Below are 22,118 nucleotides of genomic sequence, written 5' to 3'. Positions count from 1 at the left end.
GTTTAATTAATACAAATTCTAATTCCTACGTTTCTCACACGGTTATTGACAAACCCTCTTGGGTTTCATTAACAAACATTAAGTTAAACATATTTTTGTAGTTCATAGTGGGCGGTAGCAGGGTGCATCGCAGACCCACGCAGCATTTCGCTTAAAGAGCTTTTTCAAGGTAAGCCGATATGAGTATACACCTCAATGTCTATGTTTTAAGATGATTATACTGTAGATAAATTTTATTGATGAATTGTATAAATAAAATATGTGAGGGTACATCACTAATCTCATCATTTATACAGAGTGATATTATTCAATACCACGCTCCAGCGCTTCTACTGTATTCTACAGTACAGTATCTCTTGTTCATGCTTAATTTTTTGGGGGTGTCTTACTGTAGCAACCGACCTCCAGAGTATAGCTTAGTGGTACAATTTTATTCATTAGTGTCCCTGGCCTATCATCTACAGTGTACAGTACTTCCAGACTCCAGTTGTTTATGGTGGCGCCACTCCATTTTGGTCTAGCTTAGCAATACTGTATATCGGTATTCTGGTTGTTGGTATTCTGTCCAGTTGGTTTTGTGGATGTAATGGAAGAGTTGAATACATATACAGGTATTCTTACACTTTACATGTCTCAGACTGAGCTGATCATCTTCCCACATAACCTCACACAATTTAATGATCTACTGTAGCCCCCAAGTGTGCTGTCTTGGAATTATCATTGAATCCTCCCTCTCCTTAAAACCACACATTCAGTACCTCATGCAGTCCTGCCATTTCCAGGATCTGTGGCTGTCTTACCCTACAATAGATGCTAGAAAGACCCTCATCCACTCATTAGTCATCACCAGATTGGACTACTGTAAACCTCATCTTACTGTATCTGGCATACTGTACCTTACTACTGTACCCCCTCTCTCCACTCCATTCTGTCCTCTATGCTGCTGTCCAGCTTATTGTTTCTTCATCCTCTCTTTAAAGCAATACAATGGCTCCCCTTTCCCATCAGAATCCAAATCAAGCTATATCTGACCCCTTTAAACTTCCACCCTCTTTGCTCCACAAATCCATGCCACCTATCCTGCCTAGTGATTACTTCCTCACACTCCCACCCAGTAGCAGCTCCAGGCATGGGCAAGCCGGTCCGTCGCCCGGAGCACTACTGTTTCCGGAGGGCGCAGGAAATGACCACCTCCCTCCCAGCGTTATAGGACATATTTAAGCTCAGGGGGGAGGGAGCGGAGGAGGGAAGGGATGGCAACACAGGACAGCGCTGGGAGCAGCACAGCCTAGCGCTGGCCCTGCTCCCACCCCCAACATATTGCACATGCTGCTCCCTCTGGAATTCTCCACCTCAACTACACTTAAAATGGGCTCTGAAGACCCACTTCATCAAACCCAGCCATCTTTCATACTAACCCTCTGTTCCATGCTCAGTTTCTGCACTGACCCTTTAAAATGTACTGTAAGCTCCCACGAGCAGTGCCCTCTCCCTTCTTGTGCTTTTCCTTCTCTTACTTACAGTACATTATTATCTACTACACAACAGCACTTAGAGTATCCCTCGGTGTCTGCCACCCTGATGCTTAATTCAGTGTCATGACCTTTGGTGCAGTAATGTTTAGGATGCATACTGTACCATGTACTGTACAGTACTTGTCCTGCATTGTCTTTTACTGTACAGTAGCTGTTTTATTGTTTTGCTAATTTGTTTATATAATTTATTAGGAGCTGCTCAAACTTTGTAGCACCATACAGTATAAAGATTAATAATACAGTACCATACTGTAATATGAATAATTAATATTTTTTCCAATACAGGCTACCATGGGAGTCCATGACCGGGCAATGCAGGCACATAAATCATGGTAAAGAACTATTTTTACAGTGGTGTTAGTCCATAGTGGATATCAAGATTTTACAATATACTGTATAGTATTGTATATTAGTGTTGTAATACTGTACCTTTTTTTTCTCCCCACAGAGCAACTTCAGTAGGTCATTGCCCTGTACAGGCACACACAGCACCTGATCACAGATCAGTTTTGTTATTTTCTTTTAAGTTTAACTTAATATTTTTTGTTTTTGTTTTATTAAAATTTTAATGTGTATACAATCTGTTTTGTCTCTTTTTATGGGATCCAGTTGATAGATAGACAGTATCCACCAGATATACAGTATACTGTTGACAGCTCCAACAACATTATCCACAGTATGCACAGTACAGTAGGTTTGCAAGAGTTTTTTAAACATTGCAATATACAGTATTATATTATTCAATATAGCTCCTGTCACATATTAATATTAATTTTGTACTTTTAAATATGTTTATATTTTTTAACTAATTATTGGTGCTTACAGTATTTTGTTTCACTATTACAAACTGTTATTCTACAGTACTGAATGTTTGACTGATTTTTTTTCTACATTTCAATATACAGTACAGTACTGTACTGTATTTTGTAGACTGCTACAGTAGTACAGTATACAGTATTGCTGAATATACAGTAAACTTGGTCCTTTTACTCAGATACTGTGGCAGCAGTTTTAAGTTGTACTGGGACCAGGAAGAGCTTGCTGTCTTTGGGGGATGATGATTCTCCATGGCTGTCTGCTTTGCATCCGTAGCAGGCCATTAAACTTTATAACAATACAGTAATAATGGGATTGAAATGCTGGCAGCTATTTAGCCACTGGTTCAAATCCCGACAGCGGCTGTCCAATAGTATCAAGATCCTACAGAGCTAGGTAAGTACCCTTACCTCCCCTGTCCCCCCCCTAACCCTCCCTTAGTGGTGCCTAACCCTAACCTCCCACTCTAGTGCCTAACCCTAACCTACACCCTGGGGTTCCTAACCCTATCCCCTCCCTTACCTAACCTTCCCAGGGGGTGCCTAACCCTAACCTCTCACTGGTGGTGCCTAACCTTAATCCCCCCCCAAGCCTAACCCTAACCCCGCTACTCCCTAATCCTAACCCTCCCCCCGAGGATAACACTAAAGGCATCCCAGACATTCATTCAGTATTTCGATGCCCATCATAACTGCCTAGCTGGCATTCCGCTGTCTGGGCTGTGACCAGCGGCCACCGGTCACATGACTACATCCCTAATACAGTACTCTACTCTACAAAACTAAACAGACAAAAAAGGTTCCTCAATTTATTGATACCAACAATACAGTAAGAAAATTAATTGCTTAAAGCGTACAGTACATGAAACTATATTACAATACTGCACTTTACTTTTCAAAAATAAAAAGACAGTTTCTTCAATTTATTGATACTGTAGCAACAATACAGGAAGAAAATAGAGTACTTAATGAAAACATACTGTACATTACAGTATGCAGCCTTAATGATGCACAGTACTAATTATATAAAATATACAGTACTATACAAGCTACATAGCAGTTACTTGACCATTTCTTTCTATTACAACAGCTAAGATTTTATACAGCTGATTAATATAATTGTTACACTGGATAGGTGTTAGTACTGTTTCCCAAAACTTTAGTATCCCATCCGACAGCTCCTTTTTAGATTTTGGTTTCAGTTAAAAAAAAAACAATTAATCATACAGTCATCACAGTACAGTACTTTAATAAAAAGTGTACTAGAATAATTACTGTACATACTTTATTGTACAATAAAGAGTGAATACAGTAGATCAATACTCACTGGTGGTGTGCGTTGCCAATTTATACCTCTCTCTTCCATGAATTTTGTTAAGGCAGAGTGTTTAGGATCATTATCCTGGAATAAACGATGTCCTGATGGATAGCGTTTTCTCACATATGGCACCATACAGCCATCTACTATTTGTTCTTGGAAGAAGGTCTTATCCATGATACCTAAAGAGATGAGAAATTTTGGTCAGTCACAAGCGCACACTGTACTAATGTGCAGGACTGTAAATATTGTGTATTATGCATGTTGTACAACAAACATTACTGTACCTTCAAATATTAAGATACCACAATGAGCTATTGCTCCCCATACATGGAGCTTTAATGGATGCTTGGGACGTGGTTTAATTGAGAGATGTGCACGGTTCCGGAAAGACAGTCTTGAGAACCTATCCAGAGAAACCGAAGTTTCATCTATGAAAATTACATTATTCAAAGTCTTACCACTCTCTATCCACCATCATGCTTGTTCAGCTCTCTTTTCTTTATTAACATCCCTTATCATGGGATGCATCCTGTGGAATAAAAAAATATTATTAGTTTATAGTCACGTAATTCAGTGCATTATTAAGGACAGTTTACTGAATAAAACAGTGCATTGTAGAGTGCATTTTTGGGTTATTGTATACTATTTTACCTGATAGGGGCAAAAGTCCTTCCCAGTTCCTTACACATCCGTTTGATGCTGGAACAGGAGATGTCCAGGTCACAATCTGATTGTAGAATATGTTTTATTTGTAATGCTGTTAGCTCATCATCCTCACAGGTTAATTGGTGCACAATATTTTTGATGCTCCTACATTATAACACATACAGTACATATAGAAATGATTGCACAATTACAGTACAGTCTGTTGAAATTACAACACAGTACAGTAACAATCTAGTAACATTTAAAAAAGGTTGATTGTAAAGTACCTACCATGTGCATTTAGAAGAAGTTCTATATCTGCGCCACATCCTCTCAAATTCATGATAGTGCACAGTCTGTAAACTAACAAAAACAAAAACTTTAAACTCTTTTAGCCAGGCCTTGAAATGTCATGTTGTTTTATGTTCTTTTTTCATGTGTGGAATTATCTTGCTCTGGATTTGCTGATTTTTGTTGGCATGTTTAACAACAGGGACTGGGGAGAGAACAAGAGAAAAACTGTACTGTTAATGAGTACGGTATATTTAATGTCCAGTATGTCAAAACAATGAATACCGTATAACATATTTTATAACACACAGGGGGAGATATCATTTTTACAACAGCCATGATAATTAATGGGCACCCTCAGAGCAATTCAAATGTTCTGGTCAGGCAAAAATGTAGATTTATTTTTTACTACCACATATGTTGTAAAATACACTGTATGCAACTGGTACATACACATGATTCCAGGGACATGGACATTACACAAAAATGTAAGTAAAACACAGGGCTAGCATGAGACTTGATACAGTAATATGCATCTAGGGGCATGGACGTGCAGCAGCACATAAAACCGAGATACTGTACAGGGCTAGTATGAGACACAGTACTATACTGCATGCCTATGCATGAGAGGGACAAAATTGCTGCCAACCATTGAGTCAGGCCGCGAGGTGGCCAAACCTTATGGAGTGATCAGCGGAGTACAGGGCATTTAAAGTGAGGCTGGTTTATGAGACTCGATAAAGTAATATGCATCTAGGGGCAAGGATGCATAAAACCGAGATACAGTAATGGGCTAGCAAGAGACACAGCCAGGGGCACAGAGAGTGGGGAGCGGGTACTGATTAACTGGGCCCAGGCTTGCTGGAGGGGCTTGGTGGGGGCCCAGGTCCAGCACCACCCCTCCTCCCTCTTACATCAAAGCAGCCCAGCACATGCTGCTGTGTGCTGTGCTGCACTGGGAGACTGCTTGCAGCTGCTAAATAGCAGCCACAGTGGTCTCCTGTGCCTGTGGGGAGAGTGATCACACTGATCGTGCCCCCCACTGGCTATGTGCTGTGCTGAGGGGGCTCACATGCACCCTTTCCCCAGCATGCAGCGGCGCTTTGTGGCACTGCAGAAATTTTTATTTCCATTTCTCAAAGGGGGCATGGCCATGCCTCCTGCTATTTGGTCATGCCCCCTTCTCCCCCCAGTCCCAGCATGGCTGTCGGTGCCCCTAGACACAGCACTATACTATTTGCCTATGCACGAGAGGGACATAATGGCTGCCGACCGTAAAGCCTGTCCTCAAGCTTATGTATAGATCAGCAACATACAGGGCATGTAAATTGAGGCTGCTTTATGAGACTTGATACAGTAATATGTGTCTAGGGGCATGGACGCTGCAGCAGCACATTAAACCAAGGTACTGGGCTAGCATGGTACACAGCATTATAGTCTTATGTACAAGATAGACAAAATGGCCGCTGATCACTGAGCCAGGCCGTATAGAGGGTGGACATTATGGAGCAATTGGTGGCGAACAGGGCATTTAAAGTTAGACTGCTGCTTTGTGAGACTTGATACAGTAATATGCGTTTAGGGACAAGGCAATCAGCAACACCGTAACATCATCGTGAACCATAGCAATTTACTTACAGTACCAGCGGGATGATACTGTAGGAAAGATCTGTAGAAGTTCAGGGTAGATACTGTAATGAGCAGCAACAAAGGTGACTTGGAAGTCAGGCAAAGTTGCAGAAAATATCTCAAGGATTCGTACTTGTGATAAGTGACAATTCAGATTCACAGTGTAGTTACAGTACGCAAGTCTGATCCGCTGTTTATGCTACCAGAGACAAAGAAATCCTTCAGTCAAAACACGGCCTGCTGATTGGTGTATTTGAAAAATGCACTACATTGTAGCCCAATACAATGGCAGAGTTTAAGCTGAAAGGATTTCTTTGTCTTTGGTAGCATAAAAGAGTGGCTCAGCCTCGCCTAGCTATCCGCACTGTGAATCTGCTACTTTTCTGTAAAGACTCCTTTCTAGCACGTATCACCAGTAGGCCTCGCGGCCTGGCTCAGCTGTCGGTGACCATTTTGTCTCTCTCATACATAGGCCTATAGTGTATGTCCCACACTAGCCCTGTATCTCAGTTTTATGTGCTGTTGCAGTGTCCGTGTCCCTAGACGCATATTACTGTATTGAGTCTCATAAAGCAGGCTCACTGTACATGCCCTGTATGCCACTGATCACTCCATAAGGTCCGCCCACCTTGCGGCCTGTCTCAGCGGTCAGCGGCCATTTTGTCTCTCTCGTACATAGGTCTATAGTGCTATGTCCCACACAAGTCCTGTACGGTATCTTGGTTTTATGTGCTGCTGCAGCATCTATGCCCAGAGACTCATATTACTGAATCAAGTCTCTTAAAGCAGCCTCACTGTGCATGCCCTGTACGCTTTCAATCACTCCATAAGGTCCTGCCACCTCGTGGCCTGGCTCAGCGGTCGGTGGCCATTTTGTCTCTCTCATGCATAGGCCTATAGTTCTGTGTCCTATCCTAGCACTGTTTATTGGTTTTATGTGCTGCTGCAGTGTCTGTGCCCCTAGACACATATTGCTGTATCGAGTCTCATAAAGCAGCACCTTCACTTTACATGCCCTGTTTGTCAACGATCGCTCCATAAGGTCCGGCTGCCTCGTGGCCTGACTCAATGCTCAGCGGCCATTTTGTCCCTCTCGTGCATAGGCACATATAGCACTGTAGTGCTGTGTCTCATGCTAGCCCAGTATCTCAGTTGTATGTGCTGCTGCAACCTCCATTCTCCTAGAAGCATATTACTGTATTGAGTCTCATAAAGCAGCCTAACTATGCTTGCCCTGCACGCCACTGTTTTATGTATCCATTAGCACATGTGCTGTAGTGGTAGACTCATGTTTCCCAACATGATCCAGGAGGGTCAAAATGCTCTATTCCAGGACTTCCCATTTAATATATGATTGCCGTTACCTGTGGTGATCTTTATTGTCAATTAACTTGCTCAACACAGGTGATAGTATTCATAAATTCAGAGGGATGTCCGGGAATAAAGCTTTTCATCCATACTGGAATTGGTCATGTTGGTACAGTAAGTATTGTATAACTTACTGTAGTTGCATAGAGTAGCAGCACATTCCTGAAGGTACAGTATAAGCATTTGTTTACTGCTATAATGTGAAAGTTATTTTTCCACTATTGTGTAATATTATTACAGTCTCCTTATACTTGTGTATTTCAGAGTGCGCTGAACAGTGAAAATGGCGAAGAGTGGAAATTTTTACACCGGTGCCCATTCTCGTCCACTTGCACAGAGCAAGAGGCTCGCTGCAGTAGTACCAAAAAAGGCTGCAACTCAACCTTCCATGAAGAAAGCAGGGAAGGAAAATATAACTGTTGTCAAGGTAAGGAAGAATGCAAAAGCAAAGTGCCTGGCCTTGCATAAGGAAAGCCTCCATGTGAGGAGAAACATGTTAAGGATACAGAAGGAGTTTGTCTAAGATATACTCACTGGACCTGAGAATCAACCTATTTCTTATTGCACCTTGGATTTAAACCACAGAAAGTGCGGACATTTCATTTGAGGGTAAGAATATAAGTGCCAGACTTGGGACTCCGCTGCTCTGTTTGCCCCCACCTGATTACAGTTATTATAGAAGCCATTATTAGAGGGTGCATGCTGCTTTAGCTGAGAGTGAATACCCAGTCGCTGTATTAAGAACACTGTTGTTCCACTGCAATTTATTGCAAATACGGACCATGCTCTCTTACTTTGTTGGAGACGCTGGGCAACTGCTGGAATACGCAGGGTCTACTGACAGAGAGCCGCACGGTTTGTCTGGTGCATACGGATGATCTGAACACTTCAGCTCTCTCACACATACAGCCTAATTAGTGAGGAGCTGGATCATTTCCTATATTATACTAATCCAGGATTGGTAGTATCTGAAATCCACTCTGGACATTCTATAAAAAGGATCTTTTAGAAGTGTGTCACTAGAACACAGTACTGTATTAACTTTACTGCAACATTGTCTGCTACAATATAGAATCATTGTGGCTACACAAATATCAATTTTCAATTATTTGAAACAAAACAGGCACCTATTTGTTTAGTACCGTGTGGAATCAGGATATACAGTATATAGGCCATCTTTTAGACGCCTGCTGAGATTCATTTTACTGTTCGGATATTTAATATGTACATGTGAATGTTTTTTTAGGATATGTATATTTTGCATTTTTATTGTGATTAAAATAATTTATTAATCCTTATTGCCTTTAATCTGATAAGTGCCACCTCACACCATTTCTTTGAAAACTATGACATGTCTTACCTTGGTGGCATAGACATGGAGTAAGAAATGAACTTACAGACCCAGAAGGAAAGCTCATTCATCGATGCACCAAATCCCCTGAATGAACAACTGCACATTTTGGAGCTTCTGGACTCTACACCCCTGAAAGAAGCATCCCATTCACCAACTCGTTGAAAACTTGCATTTGAAGATCAGAATGCATACACATGTAGCTGCGCTCAGGTGGTGAGAGACCTTGTGGGAAGACTGTGTCGTCTGGAGGCAAAAATTGAGAGTTTGAAAGAGTGCCTGAAAGACACTCTTGCAGAAGCAATGAAGGAATCCATCCGTCAAACAAAACAATGACAAGATACTGGTGCCCAGCCTAAGAGGAAAAACCTTGATGAGTATTACAACTGCACCATCATTCCACTTGCTAGACTTGGACATAACACCACATCTATAATCCAGCTTGCCTCATGTGGAGAATACACCACTTGCATCGTATCACCTGCCATCGTGTCAGCTGAAGCATGTACCATGAGAAACAACAATGCAAGCTTACCTGTACTTTCGCTTGGAACACCTGTCATGTTCAGCACTCCAGCACCACAGACTGTATTTGGGACAGCATTGCCAGATATACCATTGACTGTAATCAACACTGAGATGGACAATGACTATTACAAAGCATGTAATGGAGAGATGCATCATTATGTACAATTAATCTTCCAAGAACATGTGCAATAGGACCTTTACTGGAATTCAGCCAAGCATGTGAACTTTGATGGCAGTCGAAAGAAAATACAGAACCCCAACAATTTAAAAGAAGATATCCTCTCAAGATGTCAGGCAAGATTCAGGATTGGAAAGGAAGAAATGAACAGTATAAAGGACACTTTCAATGGGTTGCTGCAGATGCCAAGAAAATACACATGGAGGACAGTCACACGTCCAACAAGTCCAGGACACCAAGCTTCAAACAGTGAAGCAACAAACATGACTTGAAACTGCTGTGATGTGAAGAAGGATCAAAACTTCTTTCTTCAATCATCATTAAAAAAGGTAAAATATTGTACTGTGGTGGGTAATACTGTATAATGTGCTTACTGTGTAAACAGTTATACTGTACTGTAAGTGTTACAGATTGAATACCAGTATTGTTAAAATGCATAGCAAAGTGTTTCTCAAAATCATCAATTACAGTACTGTAAGGTTTACATTACTGTTATAGTATTAAATCTATAACATCTATCATCAATTAAAGTTTCCTTTACTGTTATTAAATCTGTATTGTACAGTAATATGTTTACATTACTGTTATTCAATCTGTCACATTTACAATACAAGTCAGCTACAGTATTAATACGTACACTGTACTGTACAGTGTACAGTACTGTATGTCAGTATTTTATACAGTATTCTGTCCGTAGAACACCTACAGTAACATTTATTTTCATGCTAGGGGTCCTGAGAACCGATATGAAAGACTGACATACTGTTCATACTGTACAGTACAGTATGTTGTCAGCAGTGGAAATATTGTGAACAGTAGTGTACTGTAGTTGTAACAATATAATGTATTTTTGTCCCTTTTTTATAGATTTGGGCACTCTGTGACAAGACTGTAGTCATACTGTAGGTTCTCAAACTCTGTACTTAGGACCCCAAACAGTGCATATTTTCCAGGTCTTATAACAGAATCACAAGTGAAATACTTTAAAATGTGTCAGTGACTAATGAATACACCTGTTCTTCTGCTACAGTAGGTGACCAGGAAAACGTGAACTGTTTGGGGTTCTGAGGACAGAGGGCCTGATTCAGCTTGCTAGTGGGACGATGTTTGGCCACTGTGCATGCGCACGCCGGGGCCGACTACAATGTGCGCATGCGCGAGACCCGGCTACCGACAGGCACTCCATCGCTCTGGGTCTCGCACCAAAAGGGGGCGGCTGTCAATTTTGATCGACAGCTCGCACCATTTTGGAGGCGGGCAGGGGGGTGGCTGGCCAAATGGAGGCGTTCCCAACGGAATGCCTGCCACTTGGGGGCAGCCCCACTGACATCACGAGTGATGTCAGTAGTGAGCTTCCAGCTCTATTAAGAGGTAGAAGCTTACTGGGGCTTGCGGGAATGAAACCCTACCGCAAGGGTCTCGTCGCAAGCCCTGATGGTTGCGATGGTTGAGACCATCGCGACCATCACCTGGCCACTCGCAATAGCTGTGGGTGGTCACCCACAGGTATGCGAGCGGCCCAAAGGCCACACCAAAAAAACCCAAGACAAACGCCCTGACTCAGAGTGAGCGCTCGGCTCTGAATCATGCCCAGAGTTTGATAACCACTCCTGTACACAGGGGCTGGCTGGCAACTTTTAGCCTGGGGGGCAAATGCATGCAGGTGGCCCTGGCAGAGGAGTAGCGTGTAGCCAGGGTGCACGAAGAATATGCGTGCTATGGCGCCCCTCCCCCCTCAAGTGTTCCATGGAGGAGGCGGGTCCATATGTGATTAATGTAAGGTAAAAATAAAGATTAGGGCAGCCCCCTGTCGTAGTGCACATATGCAGTGCCCCCGTGTGCCACAGGAGAGAACACCCTTACGCAGGCCTCCAGTAGTGCCTCCAGTAATGATCCCCCCTATGCAGTGCCCCTTGTGCCCCAGTAGTAAGCCCCTTATATAGTGCCCCCAGTAGTGGTCCCCCCTGTGCAGTGATCCTTGTGCCCCCAGTAGTAAGCCCCTTATATAGTGCCCCTAATAGTGGTACCCCCTGTGCAGTGCCCCTATATAGTGCCCCCAGTAGCAGTCCACCCCCCATGCAGTGCCCCCAATAGTGGTAACCCTTATGCAATGCCCCTTAAATAGTGGCCCCAGTTGTAGTCTCCCCCCTATGCAGTACCCCCAGTATTGCTCTTTACATAGAGCCCCTAGCAGTGGTCCCTCGATGCAGTGCCCCCAGTGGTAGTCCCCTCCCCCTATGTAGTGCCCCTAGTAGTAGTACCCTCCCCCCTATGCAGTGCCCCTAGTAGTAGTCCCCTCCCCTTGTAGTGCCCCTAGTAGTAGTCCCCCCCTTTGTAGTGCCCCCAGTAGTAGTAGTACCCCCCTTGTAGTGCCCCCAGTAGTAGTCCCCCCCTTTGTAGTGCCCCCAGTAGTAGCCCCCCCTTTGTAGTGCCCCCATTAGTAGTAGTCCCCCCCCTTGTAGTGCCCCCAGTAGTAGTAGTCCCCCCCTGTAGTGCCCCCAGTAGTAGTCCCCCCTTGTAGTGTCCCCAGTAGTAGTAGTCCCCCCCTTGTAGTGTCCTCAGTAGTAGTAGTCCCCAGTAGTAGTAGTCCCCCACCCCCCCTGTAGTTACCCCAGTAGTAGTATTAGTAGTCCCCCCCTTTATAGTGCCCCCAGTAGTAGTAGTCCCCAGTAGTAGTAGTCCCCTCCCCCTTGTAGTGCCCCCAGTAGTCCCCCCCCTTGTAGTGCCCCCACTAGTTGTAGTCCCCCACCCCCTTGTAGTGCTTCCAGTAGTAGTAGTCCCCCCCTTTATAGTGCCCCCAGTAGTGCCAGACACCCCCCTCCAGTAGACACACGTAATATAAAAAACAAAATAAAAAAAACACTTACCTGAATCCCCACTCCTGCCGTCGCCATCTGCTCCTCCGTCTGTCCTCCCGGGCTGGGCCGCTCTGCATTATGGGAGAGACGTCATGACGTCATGACGCCTCTCCCATTGCCCACTGCGGGAGCCGGAAGATGGAGCGGCTCCTGCAGTGGGAGCAGCAGCAGCTAATGAGAGTCTGACAGACTCTCATTGGCTGCTGATGTAAACAAACACACAGCTGCCGGAGCCGGCGGCTGTGTGTTTGCCAGTGTAACGCTGACCGAACTCCGTCCGGTCAGCGCTACACACGCGGTGCAGTCTGTGTCACAGTGACACAGACTGCACCGGCCCGCGGCACGCATGACGCTGCGGCCCGGGGGGCACATGGCACCCTGCCCCCCGGCCCAGCCCGCCACTGCCTGTACATGCTGTATATGCTAATGTCATAGTTTAATACTATACACTTACAGGTAAATAAAGTCTTATAGAAAAAATTATAGTACAGTACATAAAGATTTATATAAAAATAATTCTGTACATGTAATTTTGCTATATTGTACAGTACTGTATGTTGTCTAACCTAAAGTAATCATTTCTGTTTTATTTTTACGGTCGCCTTTACGAGTTCATGGTCTTTCTTCAGTCAACATTGTAAAAGGTAGAGTATTGTACTGTGGTGGATAATATAATTTGATTACTGTGTAAACATTAATATTGTACTGTAAGTGTCACAGATTGAATAACAGTAATGTTAGCCTGCATACCAAAGTGTTTCTCAAAATCAACAAATAATGTAATGTTTTCATTATTGTTATTCATTCTGTAACATCTGTCATCAATTAATGTGTTCATTACTGTTATTCAATATGTAACACTTACTGTACAATACAAGTCAGCAATTAATGTTAACACTTTACTGTACAGTATGTCAGTCTTTAATACAGCACTACTGCAGCTGATGTACCCGATTTTACCCGGGTACACCTTAGATACAGTATATAGCAGGTATGGGAAGTTGGACACTGCCCTTCCCTGCCATATACTGTGCAATACTCCTATTACACAGCCCTGCTCTGCTACAGTATGTTCAGTATTCCTATTACACTGCTCTGATACTGTACATTCTCTACTCCAATTACAGTAACCTTCCATATACTCCTATTGCACTGCCACTGTATGTGTGCACAGGCAGCTCAGTCAACGCATTGCACAATTGAATTTTGAAAAATCTCTTAGTGGGTACTTATGTAAAGGAAGTGATATACAGTACTTTCCAAAATTCATGTTTCTAGGTCCAGGGGTTTGGGATGGGCATTGGTCAGTCAGTCATATTTACAGTATATACTGTACTGTATATACAAGAATGTAGATTCTGTCCTCAGAACTCCTAAATTTTAATTTCATGTCAGCTATAGCAGCCAGAATCAGTATTTACTGTATTACCAGTGGACAGGATGCCAGCAGTCTAAACACTGACAGCAGCATCCCGCTGTTCCAAATACCGACAGGGGCCGGTAAGTACTGTAACCCTCCCCTGGTGGTGCCTAACTATAAACTCCCCCCTGTGGTGCCCGGGTGTAGATTGAAAGATCTACAGTACAGTAAAAAGGTAGACAATGTCTAGATAGACACCAGATGTTAAACAGTCAATAGGTCAAAAGGCACAAAAATGGTTGTCATTGTTTTTCTAAACCTAATCTTCACCATAACTCTAACCCTCCACTTGGTGCCTAACCCTAACCCTCCCCACTGGTGCCTAACCCTAACCGTCTGGATAGGTACCTGACCCTAACCATCCCTTCAAGTGCCTAACCCTAACCCACCAGTAAATGTGCCTAACCCTCCCTACTAGTGCCTAACCCTAACCTGCCCTGGTCCGTGCCCCAGTCCGGGAGGTCCCTACACAGCCCATCCCCAGCCTAACCCTAACACTTACCCGTCTACTTACCTTTGGGATGTCGACATCTGTATCTTGATCTGGCATCCTGACTACATCCCCAGTATCCTACATGAAACCTGTTAGTACTGTACATAAAGTAGCAGAGGAAATGTTGTGAACCATAGCGTATTGTACTTGTAACAACATATTTTTTTTTTCCCACAATGCATTTACTTCTGAACACCCATACTGAGTATCTCAGTAAAGTGGACAGTAGTTTGTTGGGCTGGAGAAGGAAGAGGAATTGTTGGCAGTTATCCAGTAGCTGCATTGAAGAATATAAGTTTTTGATACTGTACTGTTTGGCACTCTGTAACAAGACTGTACAGTACTGTAGGTGGTTCTACTGTAAATACTGTATACAGTAGAGATGAGCGGGTTCGGATCTCAGAGATCCAAACCCACCCAAACTTAGCAATCCTAGCAGAGATCCGAGTCAGCTCGGGTTTTCCCGCCTGACTCAGATCTCAAAACAAGGCAAAACATCATCGTCCCGCTGTCGGATTCTTGGGGGTTTCGGATTGTAAAAAAGGTCTCGCGATCGCCGCCATTTTCATTCTGGTTGTGGAGAGTGAAGAGGAAGGAGGGGCTGTGCTGTTGCTGTGTGTTAAGGAGCTGGCTACTGTTGTCATTTGTCAGGGGCTGGCTGCTTAATGTCCATCCATACTGCATAGGGGCTGGCTGGCTGTTGTCACTTGTCATAGGGGCTGGCTGTTGTCCACTCCGTCAATTCTAGGGCTGGCTGCTGTGCTTGGGCTGTGCTGTGCCTGTTGTCCATTAGGGCTATTTTACTCTATATATTAGGAGCTGTGCTGCAGACAGAAGAGGGGGGCTTCAATTGCTCCTGTGTCACTGCAGTCCATAAGGAGTGCTGCTGTGTTGTCCAGTGGGTGCTCTGTCCATCAGGGGTGATCTTCACCCCCAGTGTCTGTTTTACCCACACTTATCAGTAATGTAGCTGCACAGGGGTGCTGCCTGTGTTGTTTATCAAGTGGCTGCTGCCTTGTTCAGGGGTGCTCTCCCCCAAGTGCAAAAAAAAATAAAACATTTCTGTGTGTGTGTGTGTGCGTATGTTAGCCACACTTATCTGCAACATAGCTGCTTAGGAGTGCTGCCTGTGTAATTTATCAAGGGGCTGCTGTCTCACTCAGGGGTGCTCTTTCCCAGTTTTAAAAGTATAGAATTTTTTTTGTGTGGTTGTATGCATTAGCTGCGCTATAATTGCTTGGTGACACTGCTGTAAGACCACATTGAGTATGGAGGATAGTCACATGACAGGAGAGCATGATCCACATCCCAAAACAATGGATAGACGACGCTAATCCAACATAACAGATAGACAATTCACTAAAAATAATTAATATTTATTGATAAACACATGTATTAAATAAATGATCCCTGAATAGGATCATATAGCAAACATAAAAAACATATAAAACACATATACTATACAAATTACAAAGAAATTGTTAATAATAAATAATAAATAATAAATAAATGGATAACCGGTATAAAGTGATCTCCAATTCCCTTAATGCAAGGTGCCAAAGTTCCTTTGTAGATTTAGATGGTGAACTGTGCACAGTGTAAGCTCCCCATCCAGTAGTAAAAAGAATATGCACAGTGGTAGTGACACTGTGTAACAACAGGCCTCAAACTGATACTTGTGGCAACAATTGTATCAAGGCGCAATGACGATGCACTGAACTTCAAAGGGGAGTATACTTTGATGGCAAAACAATAGTTATTGGGTGTTAAATGCAATGGATATGAGTATGAGGGGGATCAGCAGTACTCACTATCCTCCAATGGACAAGTTAATCCAACACTAATATGTAGAGAGCAATCTCCGTGATAAACAGCTTGATGCTGAGTAAAGTGTCAAGTGTCAAACAGAATCTTTGTCTCCATATACTGCTCCGGCGGTAAGTGCACTGTGCCGTCCGTTATCGTGGCGGCTGTATCTGCTGGTGAATGAAGTGGAGGCTGAGCCCTCCTGGGTGATAATTGTTGGGAGAATAACAGGCAGAGTTCGCACACTGCGGCGTGCAGTCAGGAATGGAGTCACACTACCGGAGAGCGCACCCATGTCCTCAATGCATTTCTCCGCACCTGGCGGCTTTCTCAAGAGGCGGATGCATTCAGAAGGTCAAAGATGGCCCAACCTTATAGTGCTGTCAATCATCAATTACAGGTGTATTAAGGTAATCAGTTGGTTCAAACACAGCACTACTCTCAAATAGTATCCCATATGAGAGAAAAAAAAAAAAAAAGCAGATATTTGGGCAGGCTTAATGGATTATATTTAGCCACATCTAATAGTTATTAGTATACTACATTCAATAAATAAAAATAATAATAACAACCACTCAATTGATAATACAGAAAATATATAACGATTATAATAAAAATGAATATAAAGATGAAAACAAAAATAAAAATAATAATAATAATGAAAATAAAAATAAAACCACATATTAACAATAATTATCAATAATAATATGTACAATACAAAACGAAATAATATAACAAATAAGAACTTGACGTATTAAACTATCCAGATATTTAATATACTAAAATAGGAAGCAGAGAAGCAGAGAAATATCATCACTAAGAGGCCAGAATAAAAAGACTGAAATACACCCCATACTGAAAGAGGAGAAGTTTTCCGTATAACCAAAGGGCATTACAAAAGAAAGCTAGTCACACATTACTAAATGAATTCAAGATCAATTGTTTCATTTAGCCCTTGTGGCTTCAGTGATTGCAGCCTCAAGATCCATGAGGCTTCTTGTCTACACAGTGTTCTAAACCTATCACCACCCCGATTGGTAATCGGTATGTATTCTAACCCAACTACTCTCAAGCTAGAAGGGTCACTCTCATGCATTTCCAAAAAGTGTCTTGGAACACTATGATTCATACACTTATTTACAATATTCCTCCTGTATTCCATAAATCTACACTTTAGTTTTCTCATAGTGCGCCCTACATAGTATATATTACAAGAGCAGTATAGTAAATAGACAACAAAATCTGTGTTACAATTGATAAATGCATCTATTTTTAATTCTTTCTGAGATTGACTAGAAAATACAGTTTTGGTTTTATTAACTACATGTGAACATGTAGTGCATTTGTTATGATTACACAACCACCGGCTTCTCTTCCAGACACTGGGCCAAAACTGGATCTGTGAATAGAAGCTTATGATTCTTTCTCATTATGCTGGTGATTTTGTTGGCTGAGATGTTATATTTGGAAATGAATGTCGGATTAGGCCCAGACTCCCCCCTTGGTGTACACATAAATTTAGATCCGGAAACAGTGGCAACATCAATCACAGTATCACTGTTATTCCCAGACCCAACTAGATTGATGTGCTCAGTGCTGGTAGAGTCAATAGATGGTTGTGTGACAACCACGTCATTACCTTCTAATCTAGACTTTCTACCTTTCAGGATATGGCGTCTATCTAATGCCTCAGAATATTCCAAAGCTTCATCAAGCACCTCCGGGGGATACCCTTTACTTTTAAATTCCTGGATCAATTCATTGGCCTGTATTTTAAAATCTCTCTCCAAAGTACAATTCCTACGGATACGCTGCAGTTGACTTTTGGGAACATTTTCAAGCCATTTTTTCTTATGGTTACTAGAAAAAGGAATATAATTACATACATCAACAGGTTTTTTGTAAGAAGAAACACTCAGTGTCTCCTGTATCACCTCCACCGTGATATCTAAAAAATTTATACTAAGTGAATGGTGAGTGCACGTGAAAAATAAACCAAAAGAATTAGTGTTAAGATAGTTAACAAACTGAGTGACTGAATCCACATCCCCATCCCAAATAAAAAACAGGTCATCGATATAGCAACAGTAGTGAATGAGATTCGCACCATATGGGCCGTCCCATATAAGTTGTTGCTCGAGACGGCCCATATAGAGATTCGCAAAACTCGGTGCGAATCGACTACCCATCGCTGTACCGAGGACCTGTTTATAGTGCACGTGATCAAACAAAAAATAATTGTGCGATAAAATAAATGCAATAGAAGATAAAATAAACTGTCGCTGTCTACCAGAGATCCCACTATCACGAGAAAGAAACAGTTCCACAGTTTCAATACTTCTATCGTGTGGAATGTTACTATAAAGGGCCTGTACATCACACGTCACTAACTGATAAGTGGGCTTCCATTCTAAACCCTCAATCTGAGCAATAAATTGAGTAGTATCATGGATATGGAATCTCTGGGAGACAGCATGTGGCTGCAGAAAGGAATCAACGTAAAATGACAAATTAGATGTGAGTCCCCCTATACCCGAAATAATAGGACACTCCGGTGGATCATGCAGTGTCTTGTGAATGTTAGGGAGGTGATAATATACAGGAGTGATTGGGTGGAGGGGATACAGGAAGTCGAATTCTACTTTTGTGAGCACCTCATCACAAACAGCATTGTTCAATAATTCTTTCAGTTCTCTTTGATATTCCTTAGTAGGATCACTGGGTAGTGTGCCATAGAATCGTCTGTCTGTCAACTGTCTGAGAGCCTCCTTAACATACGCAGAGGTGTCCTGAACCACTACCCCTCCCCCCTTATCCGCAGCCTTAATCGTGATAAGGGGATCCTTAGATAGTGACTTAAGGGCTTGTCTCTCACCTGTACTAAGATTATACATACAGGGATGTATTTTATGCTCGCATAGTTGACGAAAATTATCAAGAGTAGTAAAATAAAACGTATCTATAGCGCTAGTCTTATGCTGCACAGGAAAAAACTGTGATTTATTTTTAAACCTCCGCACAGACGGTTCATTAATATTAAACACCAATGTGTCTTCATTATCCACAGTCTCATTCTCAGCTAATAAACTATTTAGAATATCAATCCCTATCTGATCACTATGATCCAGTACAACAGATCCACATCCCAGTCTTGTAGCTACCGGCAGCAGTCATGATGATGATGCAAAGCCATCAATGTCATCTATGAAGGCCAATGCCCCAGGGCTTAAGTAAGGCAATGTAAAATCAACTTTTACCCTGTTAAATAAAAAAAATCTAAAGCTAAGTCAGCCTTAGAGAAACAAAAAATTGGCAAAATGCCATTTACTACACGAAGTGGCAAGGAAAGGATACGGCCTTGGCCTTTATTTATGACTTGTGGTTCTAGTTGTGATGATTTAGCCCTTCTGCTTGTAGGAGAGGTACAAAACAAATTAAAATTGTCTCCGAAAAGTCACAGATCCCCGAGGAGAGTCCAAGTGTGTCCGCGGTTGCCATGTGTGAGCCTGACCTTTCTAATACTGTACTTGAAGAGGATCCTCCTTTCACCATTTGTGTGCCCTCTGCAAATGTGGGGATGAGCAGCACAAGTCAACATGCTGACGTAGAAATCGAGGCTGCTTCTGTGGAAATGCACCAGGAGGATGAGGAGGATATTTACGTAGTTGGCGATAACAACAAGGATGATGAGGTTGTTGATGCCGAGGATGTTTGTGTTAAAACTGTAAATCAGGCAACAGTTGTTGCCCATGGTGGGAAAAATCCCATTGTCACCATGCCTGGGAAAAGGACCAAAAATTCACTTCTCATGTGTGGAATTATTTCAACCCAAATCCAGACAACCTTTGCCAAGCCATTTGTAACCATTGCTATGTAACAGTGAGTAGAGGTAAGGACCTTAACCATCTAGGAACCTCCACCCTGTTACATCACTTGCAGCGCATTCATCAAATTAGAAAAGGTATTTAAAATTCTGAAAATTTGGGGACAAAAAAGCCAACAACAATCAGTCCAGTGTCACCTATGTAGCTACTCCCTTCTATCTGGATTGAAGTGCCTGCAATCTCCACCACCAACACCTGCATCATCATCAACATCCTTATTCGTGATCGGAAGTAGTCCTGCATCCAATTACAAAAGCATGACTGACTCCTCTCCTATCTGTGATTTTGCTGCTGCTTGGGGTGTTTCTTCATCCCAGAAAGGGACCAAGAAGACTACTACTAGTAGTAATTAAAAAAAACTATTGACTATTAAACAGTCCTTTGATAGAGGAAGTAAGTATAACAGCTGTCACCCAGTTTCACAGCAGATCACTGACACCATGATGGCTGTAATAGTATTAGATGGTGAAATAATAGAATATGAGGATGATAGTGTGGAGGAAGTGCAAAAGGAGTATGAGGGGGAAATTTGTGTCCTATCTGACGCTAATGAGGATGTTGATGACGAGGATGTTGTTTGCGTAAATCAGCCACAAGTGGCAGCAGTTCTTGCTCATGCTAAAATGAAAGCCAGAAATGCCACATATTGGGTGTGAAATTATTTTAATCTAAATTCTGACAACAGTTATGAAGACATCTATTTAATTTGTAAAGTCAGTTAGCAGAGGAAGGGATGTTAACCATCTAGGCATTTGAAGCAAGTTCATGCAATTTGTATAACAAAATTATAATAATTTGTAAATAAATAACATGCAATCCAGTATCAGCTACCAGCAGTTTGAACCAGCACATGCAATCTCCACCACCAACACCCTCATCAACCTCCTCCTTAAAAATTGAAAGTAGTCCTTCCAAAAAATGTTTTGTGGGAGCCCATACAAAACAAGGAATTTAGCCATGAAAGTGTCAGTCCTAGTTGCTAAAGTGCTTGGTTTGTTAAACTGTGCATGTTCTTTTTTAATATGCAACATAACAGTGGGTGGGAGGGACAAATCCATCTTGCACCTCTTTTCTTTACATTTTGCACAATTTGGGGCATTGCCGACTGACATTATTATAGTTTTTTAAACTGCCATCCAGTCTGCCACTGCTGTGTGGCAATGTTTAAACTGCCATGCATTTGTGCCGCTGTTCTGTTGCTTAGCAGCCAGCTTGCTGCAGCCTTTGGCCTATATTGGTGAAAAATAGTAAACTCAATATTGTGAGCTGTGAAGTGATTAAACATGCATGGAAATGCCTGAAAATTATTGTTATTAAGGTTAATAATACTGTAGGCACAAAAACAGGCCCAAATTATGTGGTTTTGCGCTGTTTATGTAATTTTTTGGAAAAAATACAGATCCAAAACCAAAGCCTAAAAACAAAACACCAAGGAAAAAGATCCAAAACCAGATCCAGAGCCAAAATACAAGGAGATACAGAGCCAAAACCAAAACATGGGGGTCGGCGAACATCTCTATACATAACCAGCACAAAGCTCTTTCTAGCGAGGGAGTAATGCCATAGCCAGGGGAACCCTTTTTCCGGGTCCAGGGCACCACAGGCCTGGGCAACTCCTGGAGAGGTGGGTGTCGGGTTGATTGTGTAAAATGTGGTGCAAATGAAGAAGTAAAAATATTGTCTTCTGCAGTAGAACTATGGGTACCAGCAAGCCTCCCCCCATGATAGTACTTGGAGAACCACAGGTACAAGCATGCGGGGCTTGCGGGCCCACTAGTACGATATCTAATCAAAGGAAGGGGAACAATGTGAGACTATTAAGGTGCACACTAAGACACAAGGAAATGGTTACTTAGCAGAATAATAAAACTTAACTTTTATTACATATATAAAACATATATATTTATTGACTTTTTATTGTTTCTTTTAAAATAAAAGTAAAGAAAGAAGTGTTGATAGTTTGGAAAGGTGTTTTAAAATCAGTCAGGTCGGTCCA

At 42.3% G+C, this 22,118-nt stretch overlaps 1 pseudogene; it reads right to left on the bottom strand.

Annotated features, from left to right (window-relative positions):
• LOC148507753 (uncharacterized) overlaps positions 1 to 7,709 on the bottom strand; it is a 41,950-nt pseudogene extending 34,241 nt beyond the window's left edge.
• Between the last annotated feature and the right edge of the window lie 14,409 nt (positions 7,710 to 22,118).

This window comes from Taudactylus pleione, unplaced genomic scaffold (assembly GCF_031769625.1).
Source record: "Taudactylus pleione unplaced genomic scaffold, aTauple2 ptg000386l, whole genome shotgun sequence".
Taxonomy (NCBI): domain Eukaryota; kingdom Metazoa; phylum Chordata; class Amphibia; order Anura; family Myobatrachidae; genus Taudactylus; species Taudactylus pleione.
This window is presented reverse-complemented; position numbering and strand designations above follow the sequence as displayed.